The sequence below is a fragment of the Panthera tigris genome, chromosome D1 (genome assembly GCF_018350195.1).
Source record: "Panthera tigris isolate Pti1 chromosome D1, P.tigris_Pti1_mat1.1, whole genome shotgun sequence".
Classification (NCBI taxonomy): domain Eukaryota; kingdom Metazoa; phylum Chordata; class Mammalia; order Carnivora; family Felidae; genus Panthera; species Panthera tigris.
In genome coordinates this window covers 27,577,973-27,590,919 of record NC_056669.1, presented here as the reverse complement: position 1 = coordinate 27,590,919, position 12,947 = coordinate 27,577,973, and positions in this window count along the sequence as shown.

Sequence of the window (12,947 nt, the reverse complement as noted above, 5' to 3'; positions counted from 1 at the left end):
TCACTTCGGTGAGCACTCCATATCAGCATTTTTGTTTGTGCAGGGTGGGTCTTGGACAAGATATTCTTAAAAATTCCTTTCTGGAGAGCTGCCTGATGTGAGAACACTAGCAGAAGTGTAGAGGAAGGAGTAACTCTAAATGGGATGTCAGTGAAAACCAACACTAGTCATGTCCACAGAGACAACAATAATCACTTTTACTTCTATGGGGCTTATTTTTGTTCTACTGTTAGTATATATCCTCCTTATCTTTAGAAAACAAACAAACCAGCAAACATTTCACCTCTAGTGAAAAATGCATACAGTTGCCTTATTTTGTAACTGCATTCCTAAAATCTCATGCTAAAGTGGATTGTTACAAACCAAATACCATTCTCCCTATAGGAAGATTGCTATAATTGGGAATTGTGTTCCACGTCAAGAATTTGGCATCAAATAAATCATAGACATCGCTAACAATATGATATAAGGGGAGAGACATAACAATAAACTTCTATAATCATTTAAAATAGTAAAATTGTGCTCCAACTCACATAAAATGGGCATTAAGTATATGGTACATGTTGATTATGCAAGAGACCCCAATGTGCCATAAAGTGTACATAGAACACATAAAACTCTAACATTAGCATACCATAAATTCAACCTAAAACCAGCATACCAGCTATAATAAATTTAATTAAACATTAAATGAACATTAATTTGCTTTTTCTTCTTAGAATTTAGAATGGGTTGTTGAGGCTGATTCGGCTAACTTGTATCTCTTAAAAATAACAACAACAACAAAATTTAGTTTAAGTCAATGTGTTCTTTTTTTTCATAATTTATTGTGTTAAAAATGGCCAAAACAGAGTCACATATCCTAAACCCTACCAAGACCTAATACCTGCCCTAAAGGTAGCTTCAGCTTCTCCCAGAAATGTGACTTACAATCAGCCAACCTGGAATTTCCTGGTCAGCACTAGGAGGTAGTCTGCTGACAGACCTAGTCCATTGCCAGTAGGAAAGCAACCTTGCCTGAAACAATGCATTCTTTGCTAATCATTTCCTTTTTTTCCCCTCCCTCTCTGCCTTTAAAAACTTTCCTTTTTGGGGGGCGCCAGGCTGGCTCAGTTGGTTAAGCATCTGACTTCGGCTCAGGTCATGATCTCATGATTTGTGGGTTTGAGCCCTGCGTTGGGCTCTGTGCTGACAGCTCAGAGTTTGGAGCCTGCTTTGGGTTCTATGTCTCCCTCTCTCTCTGCACCTTCCACACTTGTGCTCTGTCTCTTGAAAAATGAATAAACATTAAAAAATTGTAAAAAACTTTCCTTTTCTGCAGCTCCATGGAGCCCCTTTTTATTTGCTAGATGGGATGCTGCCCAATTAATGAATCATTGAATACAGCCTATTTGATCTTTAAATTTACTCATTTGAATTTTTGTTATTGAACATTTGTAACAAACAGGGGAATTTGGACAGTTCCATTAACTATGGAGCCATCTCAAAAAAGAGTAGATGCCAACACACATTTGTTTTTCACAGATAATGATGATGGCATTTCCCCCCCAAAATAAACATCAGTTAAGTAAAAGCTTATCTAACATCCCTCCCCTTCACCCCTTCTTGTCTCCTCCTTGTTCAAAAGTTTGGACCAAATAAAGGCCAACCAATACGAGAACAGTAAGTGCTACTTAAATCACTCCACATGACACTTTGTTGACAGCTATTAGAGACCTTCACACCTTATCAGAAAAAGGAGAACAATTACAAGTCATTTGGATGGCCTTCAAAAAGAATGTTAAATCATTTCTCTCAGACATAAGACACATTGTCCACAGCCTCTGTGGAAAACAAAATATTCTCTTATATTTTCATACACTTTACAGTTTAAAACTATTATGTAAGTTGATTATTCCAGCTATCCAATTAGGAATATATGTCTGGCACTCTGATTTCCTGCTTTATGATTGAAGAAATAAAAGTTTAGATAGCTTAAGGGACTGATTTGCAGTTACAAAGCTGAAGAAAGGCATTATGAACTAAGGCATTATTATAAAAAGTGTAGAGAAGCAGTGTCCACAAGTATTTCATGAATATGAGTCTATGAATCCTAAAATAATAATAATAATAATAATAATAATAATGATGATGGAAGATGACTTAGGGGTCCCACTCTATACAGGAGTCTCCTTCATAATATTCAGCTCATTTAAAATCACCCCATGGGCTAAAGCAGTCCACTTTCTACAGGGACTCTCAACCAGGGTTAATTATCCCACAAGGCATAACACTCCATTTTTTGACAAAGTGTTTTAATTATTAAAAAAGTCTTCCTTCATTTATCCTAATTCTGCTTTCTAGAATCTCAAAGAATATGCCTAATCATTCTTCCACACAATATTTCAAATAGTTGAAAATAGCTGTTTCCCACTCATAAGGCATAGCTTCTAGACTCTTTGTTCTCCTGGTGGCCATTCTTTGATTTATCTATGCCACTCTTAAAATCAGGTTGCTGGGAGCAACCGTAAAACTCCACGAGCATTCTGACCACTGTATAATGGCCTGAGATCTTTATCAATATAGCTCTTTGTGTTCTGAACTGAAACTTTTATTAAATATAGCTTTAAATAATAATTTTTGGCAGACACATGGTGTTGGTTTATATTAATCTTGCATCCAACTAAGATCTCTGTTTTCTTTCCCCATATAATCTGCTATTGAGCCAATATTCTCCTATCATAATCATATTAGGTCATGACATTAGCAAATATGGGCGGCTTATCTTTATGTATTCAGAGTTTCTCAATAGGAGTTCCAATGAAATTTTGGACAGGATAATACTTTGCTATATGGGACTGTTCCGTATATCATAGGATGCAATTAAGTATTAGTGGCAACATTTGATTGTCCTTGTGACAATCAAAAATAACCCTATGCACCTCCAAAACATCCCTAGGAAAACGATTCCACTGCAGTTGAAAATCCTTATCAAATCATCAATTGAAATGCTGCAGTATGAAGAACATAGCCCTCTGTCATGTCAGTATAGACTTCCTTCAAGGCTGACATGTATTTAATGGTCAAGATTCTATAGATACAACTTTTATCCAGCTACACATTGACCTAAATTTATAATAGTAAGCCCTCATTTCTTCTTCTTATTAATAAAAATTGGATGGAAATATTTGAAAATTGTGCTTTCAGGATAATAGCAGAGAAACTTAGCATAGGTAAAATATATATGACAAGAGTTGATTATAGTTTCGGGATCTAATTTCCAAAGTTGGCTCCCCAGTGAGCCAGGCCACCTGCTGCTTGTGACCTTCTAGTCTCTTCTCCTTGAAGATGGGTTGGCTCTGTGACTTCCTTGAACCCATAAAATGCAATGTAAGTTATGCTCCCAAGCTGGCTCAGAAGAAGATTTGCAGCTTCTTCCTGGCTCTCTTGGAAATATTTCAAGGACCCCTTAGCTGTTCTACAAGAACTCTGACTACCCCAAGTTGCTGTTCTGATGAGACCAAATAGGTACACACAGCCAAGCCAAATATTTTAGCCATGGCTAGTAAGGTGACAGTCACAGGAGAGAAGACATCTTTAACTTTCTAGACAAGCTCATACTCTAGCCAAATACCACTGAGCAACTCCATTCAATGCCACATGGAGCAGAATTGCCAAGAACAGCATTCCCATATTCCTGACCCATAAGACCGTGAAATATAATAAAACTTGACAAAAGAGCCTGTATTCCCTTCTCCCTGTAATTCATATTCTGCAGCAAAATGTGCATTCATTTCTTCTCTCATTCACCACACATTTATTGAACTCCTTTACATTTCAGTATTTTGAGAGATATTGGGAATAAAATGGGTGATAAAAAAAAATCCACCATCTCTGAACTCAGAAACATCACAGTAGAATGTAGGAGATTCATAAACCAATAATTATGATGGATTTTAAAGTAGTATGATAGAGGTGGATGTGGGGATCTGTGAAAGCACAGAGAAAGACCTATAGTTGGGGGAAAAGGATGTCACAAGAGGCCCTTTCATGGTAGGGACTCATAAAAGGCATGACAGAGTCATCAGGAAAAATAAAGAGAGCTAAAAGAATTTTAAAGCAGAGGGTATAGCATGCAATGGCAAAGAGTTGTGAAAGATACAATTCATTGGAAGTTTAGTATGACTAAAGACACAGTGCGAGAAGTCCAATAAGAAAAGAACCTAGAGAAGTAAGCAAAAGCAAGATCTTCGAAAGTTGCTAAATGCCATATATGGTAGTCAGCTTCCAAGATGGCCCCACAATGAACCCTACATTCTGGTCTCCAGACATTTGTGTAGTCCCCTCCTACATTCTACCAAGGTTGGTCTGTCTGAACAACAGCATACCAGGAAAATGACAGTGTATCACACTTGAAAATAGATTATAAAAGACTGAAGCTTCCATCTTGAGCTCCTCCCACCCCTCACTCTCTCATTCTCTCCCCTTACCCCACCTCTCTGTCTCTCCCAGATACTCCCTTTGGGAAAAGCATGTTTCAATGGAGAGACCCATGTGGTAAGAAATTGAAGACTTCTGCCAATAGTCACATGAATGAGCTTGGAAGTAGATCCTCCAATCCCTGTCAAGTTTTCAGAGACTGAAGCCCAGGCAAACAGATTAACTGCAACCTCATGAGGCATCTTGAGCTAGAATTATTAACTACTAACTACAGCCAAACTACTCCAAGATTCCTGATACTCAAAAACTATATGACATAGTAAGTGTTTGTTGGTTTAGACCACTAAGCCTTGGGATTATTTATTATGCAGCAATGGCTAATATACCATGCTGAGAGGTTTAAATATTAGCCTTAAATTGATAGAAAGTCTTTATAGGACTCTAAAAAGCTAGACAACTATTGGGGTGCCTGGGTAGCTCAGTCAGTTAAGAGTCCAATTTCAGCTCAGGTCATGATCTCACCATTTGTGGATTCGAGCCCCACGTCAGACTGTACTGACAGCTCAGAGATAGGCATCTGCTTCAGATTCTGTGTCTCCTTCTCTCTCTGCCCCTCCCCTCACTCACACTCTGTCTTTTTCTCTCTCAGAAATAAATAAACATTAAGAAAAAACAAAGCTAGACAACTATTTGCACATTGGAAAGGTCACTGGGTTAGCAGTTTGGAGGGTAAAATGAAAGAGTAAAGGGAATAGCTGGAAAGAGACAGCCATGATAACCCAATCCTGAACAGATCATGAACTGTACCAAAACAATCAAAAAGGGAGGAAGAAGTAGATTTAGGTTTATGTTATATTAATGAGCCCAAATTTCTGGTTTAGACAAGTGGGCAAGCAGAAGCATAGTCATTGAGTCAGAGAATACAGGAAGAGGTCAGAATTTGGAATTTACAGCAAAGATGATGCACTTAGATTTGAACATGTTAACACTAAGAGGCCCATGAGACATCCAAGAGAAGAAAAGACACATTGGATATATGGATCTGAGACTCAGAGCTGCTCTGAGTCATAATAGTCATCAGCATGGAATTGGTAACTGAAGTCATGGATTAGGATGAGCACTGCTGAGGAGTGTGTGTGGAATAGGAACAGCAGGAAGTCAGTAAAACCAAAGCCTGTTGACCAGTTAGACCCTATTTCTTCTAAACCCTGCACAGACATATTAGGAATTTAGTCCCTTCTCCGTAACCAGGGATTATAACAGTCATTTTGTAAGATGAAAAAAATCACTCTTTACCCTAAATATGCCAGAGGAAAGGAAATCATTAAGTATTTGACAATCATTTTCATTTGCTTATTCCTTTGCTTAAATCAAAGATGATTTCTATAAGTTTAGATGCTCCTTGCAGAATTCTAAGCATGCTGTTAAAGATATAAATTAATTTATCCACCAATCTCTAAGGAAGTAGATTACAGGAGAGCCCTGTCATAGACAACTTCCCCTGCAGATGAGATGTGCCCTAAAAGTAGCAAATCAGATGAAAGACAAAGGTGTAAAATATCTCTATTAGTCAGGGTTCTCCAGAAAAAATAGAATCAATAGTGTGTGTGTGTGTGAAATCATACAGTATTTGTCTTTGTCTGTTTGGCTTATTTCATTTAGCATGGAGGTTGCCAAAGGGATATGAGGGGGGTGGTTGAAATGGGTGAAGGGGATTAAGAGGTACAAACCTCCAGTTACAAAATAAATAAGCCACAGGGATGAAAACCACAGCATAAGGAATACATTCAATAATATAACACTTATCATGGTATTTCATAATGTATATAATTGTTGAATTACTATACATCTGAAAATAGTTTAGTATTATATGTCAACTGTACTTCAATCAAAAATTTAAAAATAGTGTGTGTGTATGAGAGTGGAATATTTATTTTAAGGAATTGGCTCATATGATTGTAGAGGCTGGCAAGTTCAAAATCCACAAGGAGGGCAAGCATGCTGGAGACCCAGGAGGGATTCAGTGTTGTAATTCCAGCCAGAAAGCCATCTGCTGGCAGAATTCCTCCTTGCTTGAGGGACATCAGATTTGTTCTGTTCAGCCTTCCAACTGATTGGATGAGACCCACCCACATTATGGGGGACAGCCTACTTTGCCCAAAGCCCACCAATTTAAGTATTAATCTCATTCAAAAAAAAAAAACCCTCACAGAAACATACAGAATATTTAACCATATACCTGGGCACCATGGTCTAGCTATGCAGACACGTAAAATTAACAGTGACAATATCTGTGATAGAGGGATGGTAGGAGACAAGATGTTTTGACTGTTATTTATCACTGAATTCTTCTTTGCAGCCAACACAGAATCCTGTACAGTGCCCTGCACATAGTAGGCAGGTTCAGCTAAATGGTTCAGGCTGACATTCACAGTCCCTGACATATCCAAATACAGCTAATTTGGTAAAGGTGACAACAAAGTCACAGAGGGGACTTTTTCCTCCAGTGTGCTTGTTAAGAAAGTAAATAAAAAACCCACCCTAACAACAGTGTGCTTTTCTGACTGTATTCCATTCCTGGTCATCACAGCAGCAGGCAAAGGATTGGGACAGCAAACATCATGGGTGCTCCTTCTCCCATCCCTAATGAACCATCCTTGGGGGTTGCTGACCAAGTCTACCACTTCTGCCAAGAGTAAAAATAAAATGCCCTGGAAAGAGATGAATTTGTCTGCATCTGGAAAGATACTCATCATTTTTTGTATATTTGTGTTGCTTTCCTTTCAGGAGAGAATGAGGAGAAACTAAATGAGCTGTTCTTAGTTAGGAACAATGTGAATTCAGAATGAAGCAAGCTGTGGGAGGCTGCATGGTGAGCTAGTGAAGAAAGCAACAAAACCAGGGGCGCCTGGGTGGCTCAGTGGGCTGAGCGTCCAACTTCAGCTCAGGTCACAATCTCACAGTTCGTGGATTCAAACCCCATGTTGGGCTCTGTGCTGACAGCTCAGAGCCTGGAGCCTGCTTCAAGTTCTGTGTCTCTCTGTCTGCTCTTCCCCCATTCATGCTCTATCTCTCTCTGTCTCTCAAAAATAAATAAAAGTTAAAAAAAAAAAAAAAGAAAGAAAACAACAAAACCCAAATGAGGGTGGGTCTGGGGCAGGGCAAGAGGTAGGGTGGAACATCTGCACCTGGAGCCAGAAAGACACCTTCCTCCACCTTCATTGACTTTCATCCCCCTGGAGATGCATCTGAGGGTGGGTGGGTAGTTAAGGCGTCTAGGTCTCTGCAGCCTACTTAATCTCGATAAAATGTTTGTTGATATTTTTCTTGCTCATGAAATTTCTTCCCAAGAAAGAACTACTTAATCTGGGTTCCACAGGCCTCTCAGGAGTCCAAGGATAGAATTAGGGAGTCCCATGAACTTGGATGGCAAATATATATATATTTGGGGTGTGTGTGTGTGTGTGTGTATAATATGAATAGAACATTTCTCAATAATTTGAATACATGCAAACCCCCAAAATATTAGCAGTATCTTGCAGATATCTAAAAATGTCTTTTATGCTCATCTCTACTTCATTCTGTTGCAACTTGGTGGTCCAAACCCATATCAGGATTCTGCAGGTCCCAAAGTTTACAGTAACTAAGTTTTCCTATATTGTTCAAACTAGATGTACCAGAAATGAAGCAAGTGCTGCATTTTGATCTCCATGTGGGCCCTTGGATCCATCTTCAACTGTTTAGAATCCAGAGAACAAGAAGAATGAGCAAAGTCACCAAAAATCCTCCCAAGGTGGGTGGGGTTTATCATTCACTTGGATACCAAATTATAGAACCCCATTATTATACTGAGCCCCTGTCTGCATAACTGCAAGAAATCAAATTCCTTCTTCAAGTGGGAGTACTTAAACCTTGCACAAATCTGTCTTTATAGTTGATCATCAACTTTCTCTTCAATTTACTGCCCAGGTTTTTCTGCCCATTCCCTCAGATTTCTCAGAGCTTCTTCTCAACGCTGCCACAACCCTCCTCCACCTCCCTTTCTTCCCAAAGTGAAGACATAAATACCTCCGTTATGTCTCTAAGCACAGCTCACCCAGAACAGTCATGGTTTAGAAATGAAGTTCAGAGAAGAAATAAACTATAAAAATTTTAAAGGAAAATCTAAATTAAATTATGATATGTAACTCTCCCAAAATCCACTGACAAGTCTCTCCTTAGGGGTCCTGAATGGTCACCTCTTTTGTCAACCTTTTACCATATGACTGGGGCTCACTGACCACCTCAGGTGGGGAGCCTATTCACCTTGGCCACCCTCCTCCCCCCAAGTTTATGGTGCCCTGCTCAACTCTCTGGCTTCAGCTAGAGGAATCCAAAACAAATTGACCTCATGGTATTCTCTCTAAACACACATATGAAGATAGCCTTATTTAATTATTAAACAGAATACCTAAGTCTGGAGTATCTGAAATTAGAAGATTTCCCCCAGCTCAAAGCTTCCTGAGAACCTTAGAAGGTGATACCTACCTCAAAGCTGTGTGAATACAATGCTTGAAAAGGTGACCCCTTTCAGTACAAAGAAAGGCTGGCTGGACACCCCTGAGATCCTACCCTGGAATTAGAAGCAACATAGAATTACCAAATCAAAAGTTTCAACAACTTTAAGATCTATTTTCTATCTCAAGAAATATGAAGGAACTATTGGTAGCACTCACTTTTTTTCTTTTTTGGCAAAGAAGAGGAGGTGTCTTTGTTACAGAACATGGAAGAAGGAATGCCTAATTAATTCTAGTGTTCTTAGGAGAGATTAGAGAAGGCTCCGTGGTGGAGGTGTCATTTGACTTAAGATGAAGGATGAGTGTACATTATTTGTGGATAATGCAGAACTGCTTAGCAAGCTCATTGTGTGGGTGATAAAGAATGGTGAGAATAGGAATCTGAGAATGCTTTACTAAGCCCATCTCACCTCCATTAGTTTTATTGAACCTTGAAATGGCTTTTGAAGTTAACAATCACCCCAGAGGATACAAAGTTAGGCACTTAAAAAAAAGACATTAAAGTTTTGTAAGTTCCCCAGTTAATCCATCAAACACATTTCAGTCTTAGGTAACAGTGTGTAAACTCTATCAAGGGCATCTGAGGTTCCCTAGGAAACATCTATAGCCTGACAAATGGATAACACTCACTAAAGATACAAAGAGCCTAAGGAAAGCTATGGAATCACCTTTCAGGCAAAGATGTGTTCATTTAAAGCACAAACTTTTTGTAAAATCTTCATGGTGCTGAGAAGGAAAAATACCAAAGGACAAGTTAGGATGGGGGGTAAGAAAACTGTGCTAGCAGAGTCAGATTTGTTAGATTTTTCACCTGAATTTGGCTTTGCTCATGTTGTTCAGCTTATTGTCCCAAGCTTCTCCAGTTTAGCACACGAATCTACAAAAATATTGTATCCTTTCAAGACATAATTTAAAAAAAAAATGTTAAGGTGGCAACTATCCAACTACTTCCTGAAGAATATAGCATAGTATTTAGACTACCTGACAAACCTCTGGAAAAGAACATCTTAGAAAATTCTCCTTTGAGTTCTGTATATTTTAGGGGGAAAAAAGTTTTCTTTAATTAGGTGATGGCTAATGGACTATTAAAACAACTCCCTTGCTAATTAAAAGAATAAATTGAACTTGCTGGACCTTTCAGCTGCTCTTTAACACCCTGCTTTCTGATGTTTTCCAGCAAGGTTTCCATCACAACATAAGTCAATGAGTTAAGGAAAAGTGGCAATAAGGACTGGTTGGAATGGTTGATCATACCTTCCAAAAATAATAGCCAGACGTGCCTGTGAAAGTTTTCCACAGCATGCTTTGGGTGGTTTATTTCAGATTGATGCCATTTTTTTCCCTGCTATATTTCCCAATCATCTAAAATAGTTCTGGCACTAGTAGATGAGAGAGAGAGAGAGAGAGAGAGAGAGAGAGAGAGAGAGAAGAGAGAAGAGAGAAGAGAGGAAGAAACAGGAGAGAAGGAGGGGAGGGGAGGGGAGGAGAGGAGAGGAGAGGAGAGGAGAGGAGAGGAGAGGAGAGGAGAGGAGAAGGGAAAGGGAGGAGTGGGTAGGGGAGAGCAGAAGAGGGGAGGGGAGAGGAGAGGAGAGGAGAGGAGAGGAGAGGAGAGGAGAGGAGAGGAGAGGAGAGGAAAGGAGAGGAGAAGAAAAGAAAAGAAAAGAAAAGAAAAAAGATGTTGGGGAAAGGGGTATATTTGTTGAGGGAATGAATGAATAACTGCTTACCCAGCAAGTAGCCCATTTGGTCTGTTTGAGATCTCACTTTTCCTAATCCAGAGTGTGAGTCAATCAGAGTCAATAGCAGGCAATAAGTGAAGTGATCGATATTAACTTGGCAAAAGAGGCTAAGAAATTTGTCCTGTGTCACAAACTAATACACAGGCCATGGCTAGATCATCATCTTCCCTCTCTGAAGATCCTATTGAGAAAATGTCTAAAAATTCTATCCTTCATTCTGCCCATTTTCAACCAAGGAAAAACACTTGGTGCAATTTGTAGATGCTTTGCAAGGGCTCAGCAGCTCTGCTAGAAGTCATCAAGAAAGCTGTTTGTTTCCTTCTGTAATTCTGGACTCAGTGCATTTGTCTCAGGCTCTTGGTGATCTGGGACAGCACATTATGTGATGCCGTCCAGGGCCATGCCACTTAGGAAGTTTTGCTTATGTCAACATTATGCACTGTACACATTTTTTTCCTTTTGCTAGGGGCAGCTGAAAGTAAGTGACACTAATTTCTATTCTGCAGTTATCCAAATATTGCACTCACAACACAATCCATAAACATAATGACTACTCATCAATAAAGCAGGGGGATGTGTGAGAAATTGTAATTGTCACCCCCCAAAAAATTTAAAAAATAAAAAGAAACAACAAAAACGCTGGCAAATGGTAGGTCCCTTATCTTAATTACAGGCTTATTTGCATTTAAATGAAGGTTATTCTATAATTACTACTGAATGTTTTGTGTTGGAGTTGAAATACCACTCTGCAGGCTGTCAGCCCATTTCCTTTTCATTTTCTCTTGTCATTCTTCTTCTCTATAATTGTCTGACATAGGCAGGCACAGAGAGGTGCTGGCTCTTAATTCCCTTTCCAAAAACATCACCACCTCAGGGCACCTTGTAGATTCTGGGGCATCTCGCTACAGTCCTTCTACAGGATGGTGCCAAGAGAATTAAAGAAACCTCCCTCTGCAAAAAACAATCTCCAGATCTGCCAACTTGGGAGCAGAATTAACTTGGCCTGACTATGCATTGGCTATGATGCTGAGAATTCCCTCTCCCTCCCCTGTGCGCACATCACACCCAGCACAAACATTAGCATTCATCAACAAATACAGTCCATTCTTGTTACCTGTGGTAGTACTGTTCTATAAAGTCACCGTGGACATGAATTAGAAAGCACTGAACCATTGCTCCTAAGGGAAGTACAGGACTATGTTCCTGTAAGCCTTTGGTCACAAGATTTTTGTTAACCCATCAATACAAAACCTTATTTTATGCTCAGAGACACTTTGTTTAGTATATATTGTTGATTCATTAATATCAAACTCACAGCCAATAGCACCATAACTCATACGTGAACAAAGTTCATTTAAACATATATATTTCTCCATAAACACATAAAGCCTTCTTGCACATAGAATCACTGGGCGACTCTCCAGCACTATGCTTGAGGGCCATTTTACACAGGAATACACCAATAAAAAACACAAAAGGATTTTAAAAAACACAACAGACCACAAAAAGACACTTGTTTAAGTAAGGGGACTGAAGCAAGAAGGCAGAGCATCATCTTGTTTAACCTCAACTGGGAACATGTGTATGAGGTGACTCACATTTTTCACAGTTCTGCACATGTCTGTGAATAACTGCAAAAGCATCACGGGTATCAGTTTAGGGGGTTACAAATAAATTTTAGTGAGCAAGTGAATTCACAAATATGGGACCCATGCAAAGTGAGAATGGGCTGTGCTTACTGAGCATCTCTTTTATGTTTACCACATGTGAGATGCTCTCCAGAAACTAAGAGAGCATGTAGTCCTCAGATTGGAGGGGGTGGATGGAAAGGAGCTGGAAGCAGAGAGAGAAACTGACAAAAAATATATAAACAAGAAAAAAACAATAAAAGTTTTAATCATGATAGTGCCATGAATAAAACAAACCGAAAAAGGATTGAGATGGAAATAATGAGGGCAATAGGAAAGGGTTTGTTTTAGATATCAGACGGCATTCATGGTAAGATTCAAGAGACCCTGAAGAGTTGGGGGAGGGATGGAGACAGAGGGAGGAACATCAAGTAAGAAGAACTGACCCGGGGAAATGTATATTCCATAAATTTAATCAGTGGGACTAGAGACTGTTGCATGTGAAGAAAAAGGGACAGTATGAAATGGGGTTAGAGGAAGGGCAGGGGCTTGGTCTGGCAGTGCCTACTAGAGGCGATAAAACAAGTGTACTTACTTATTGGTGC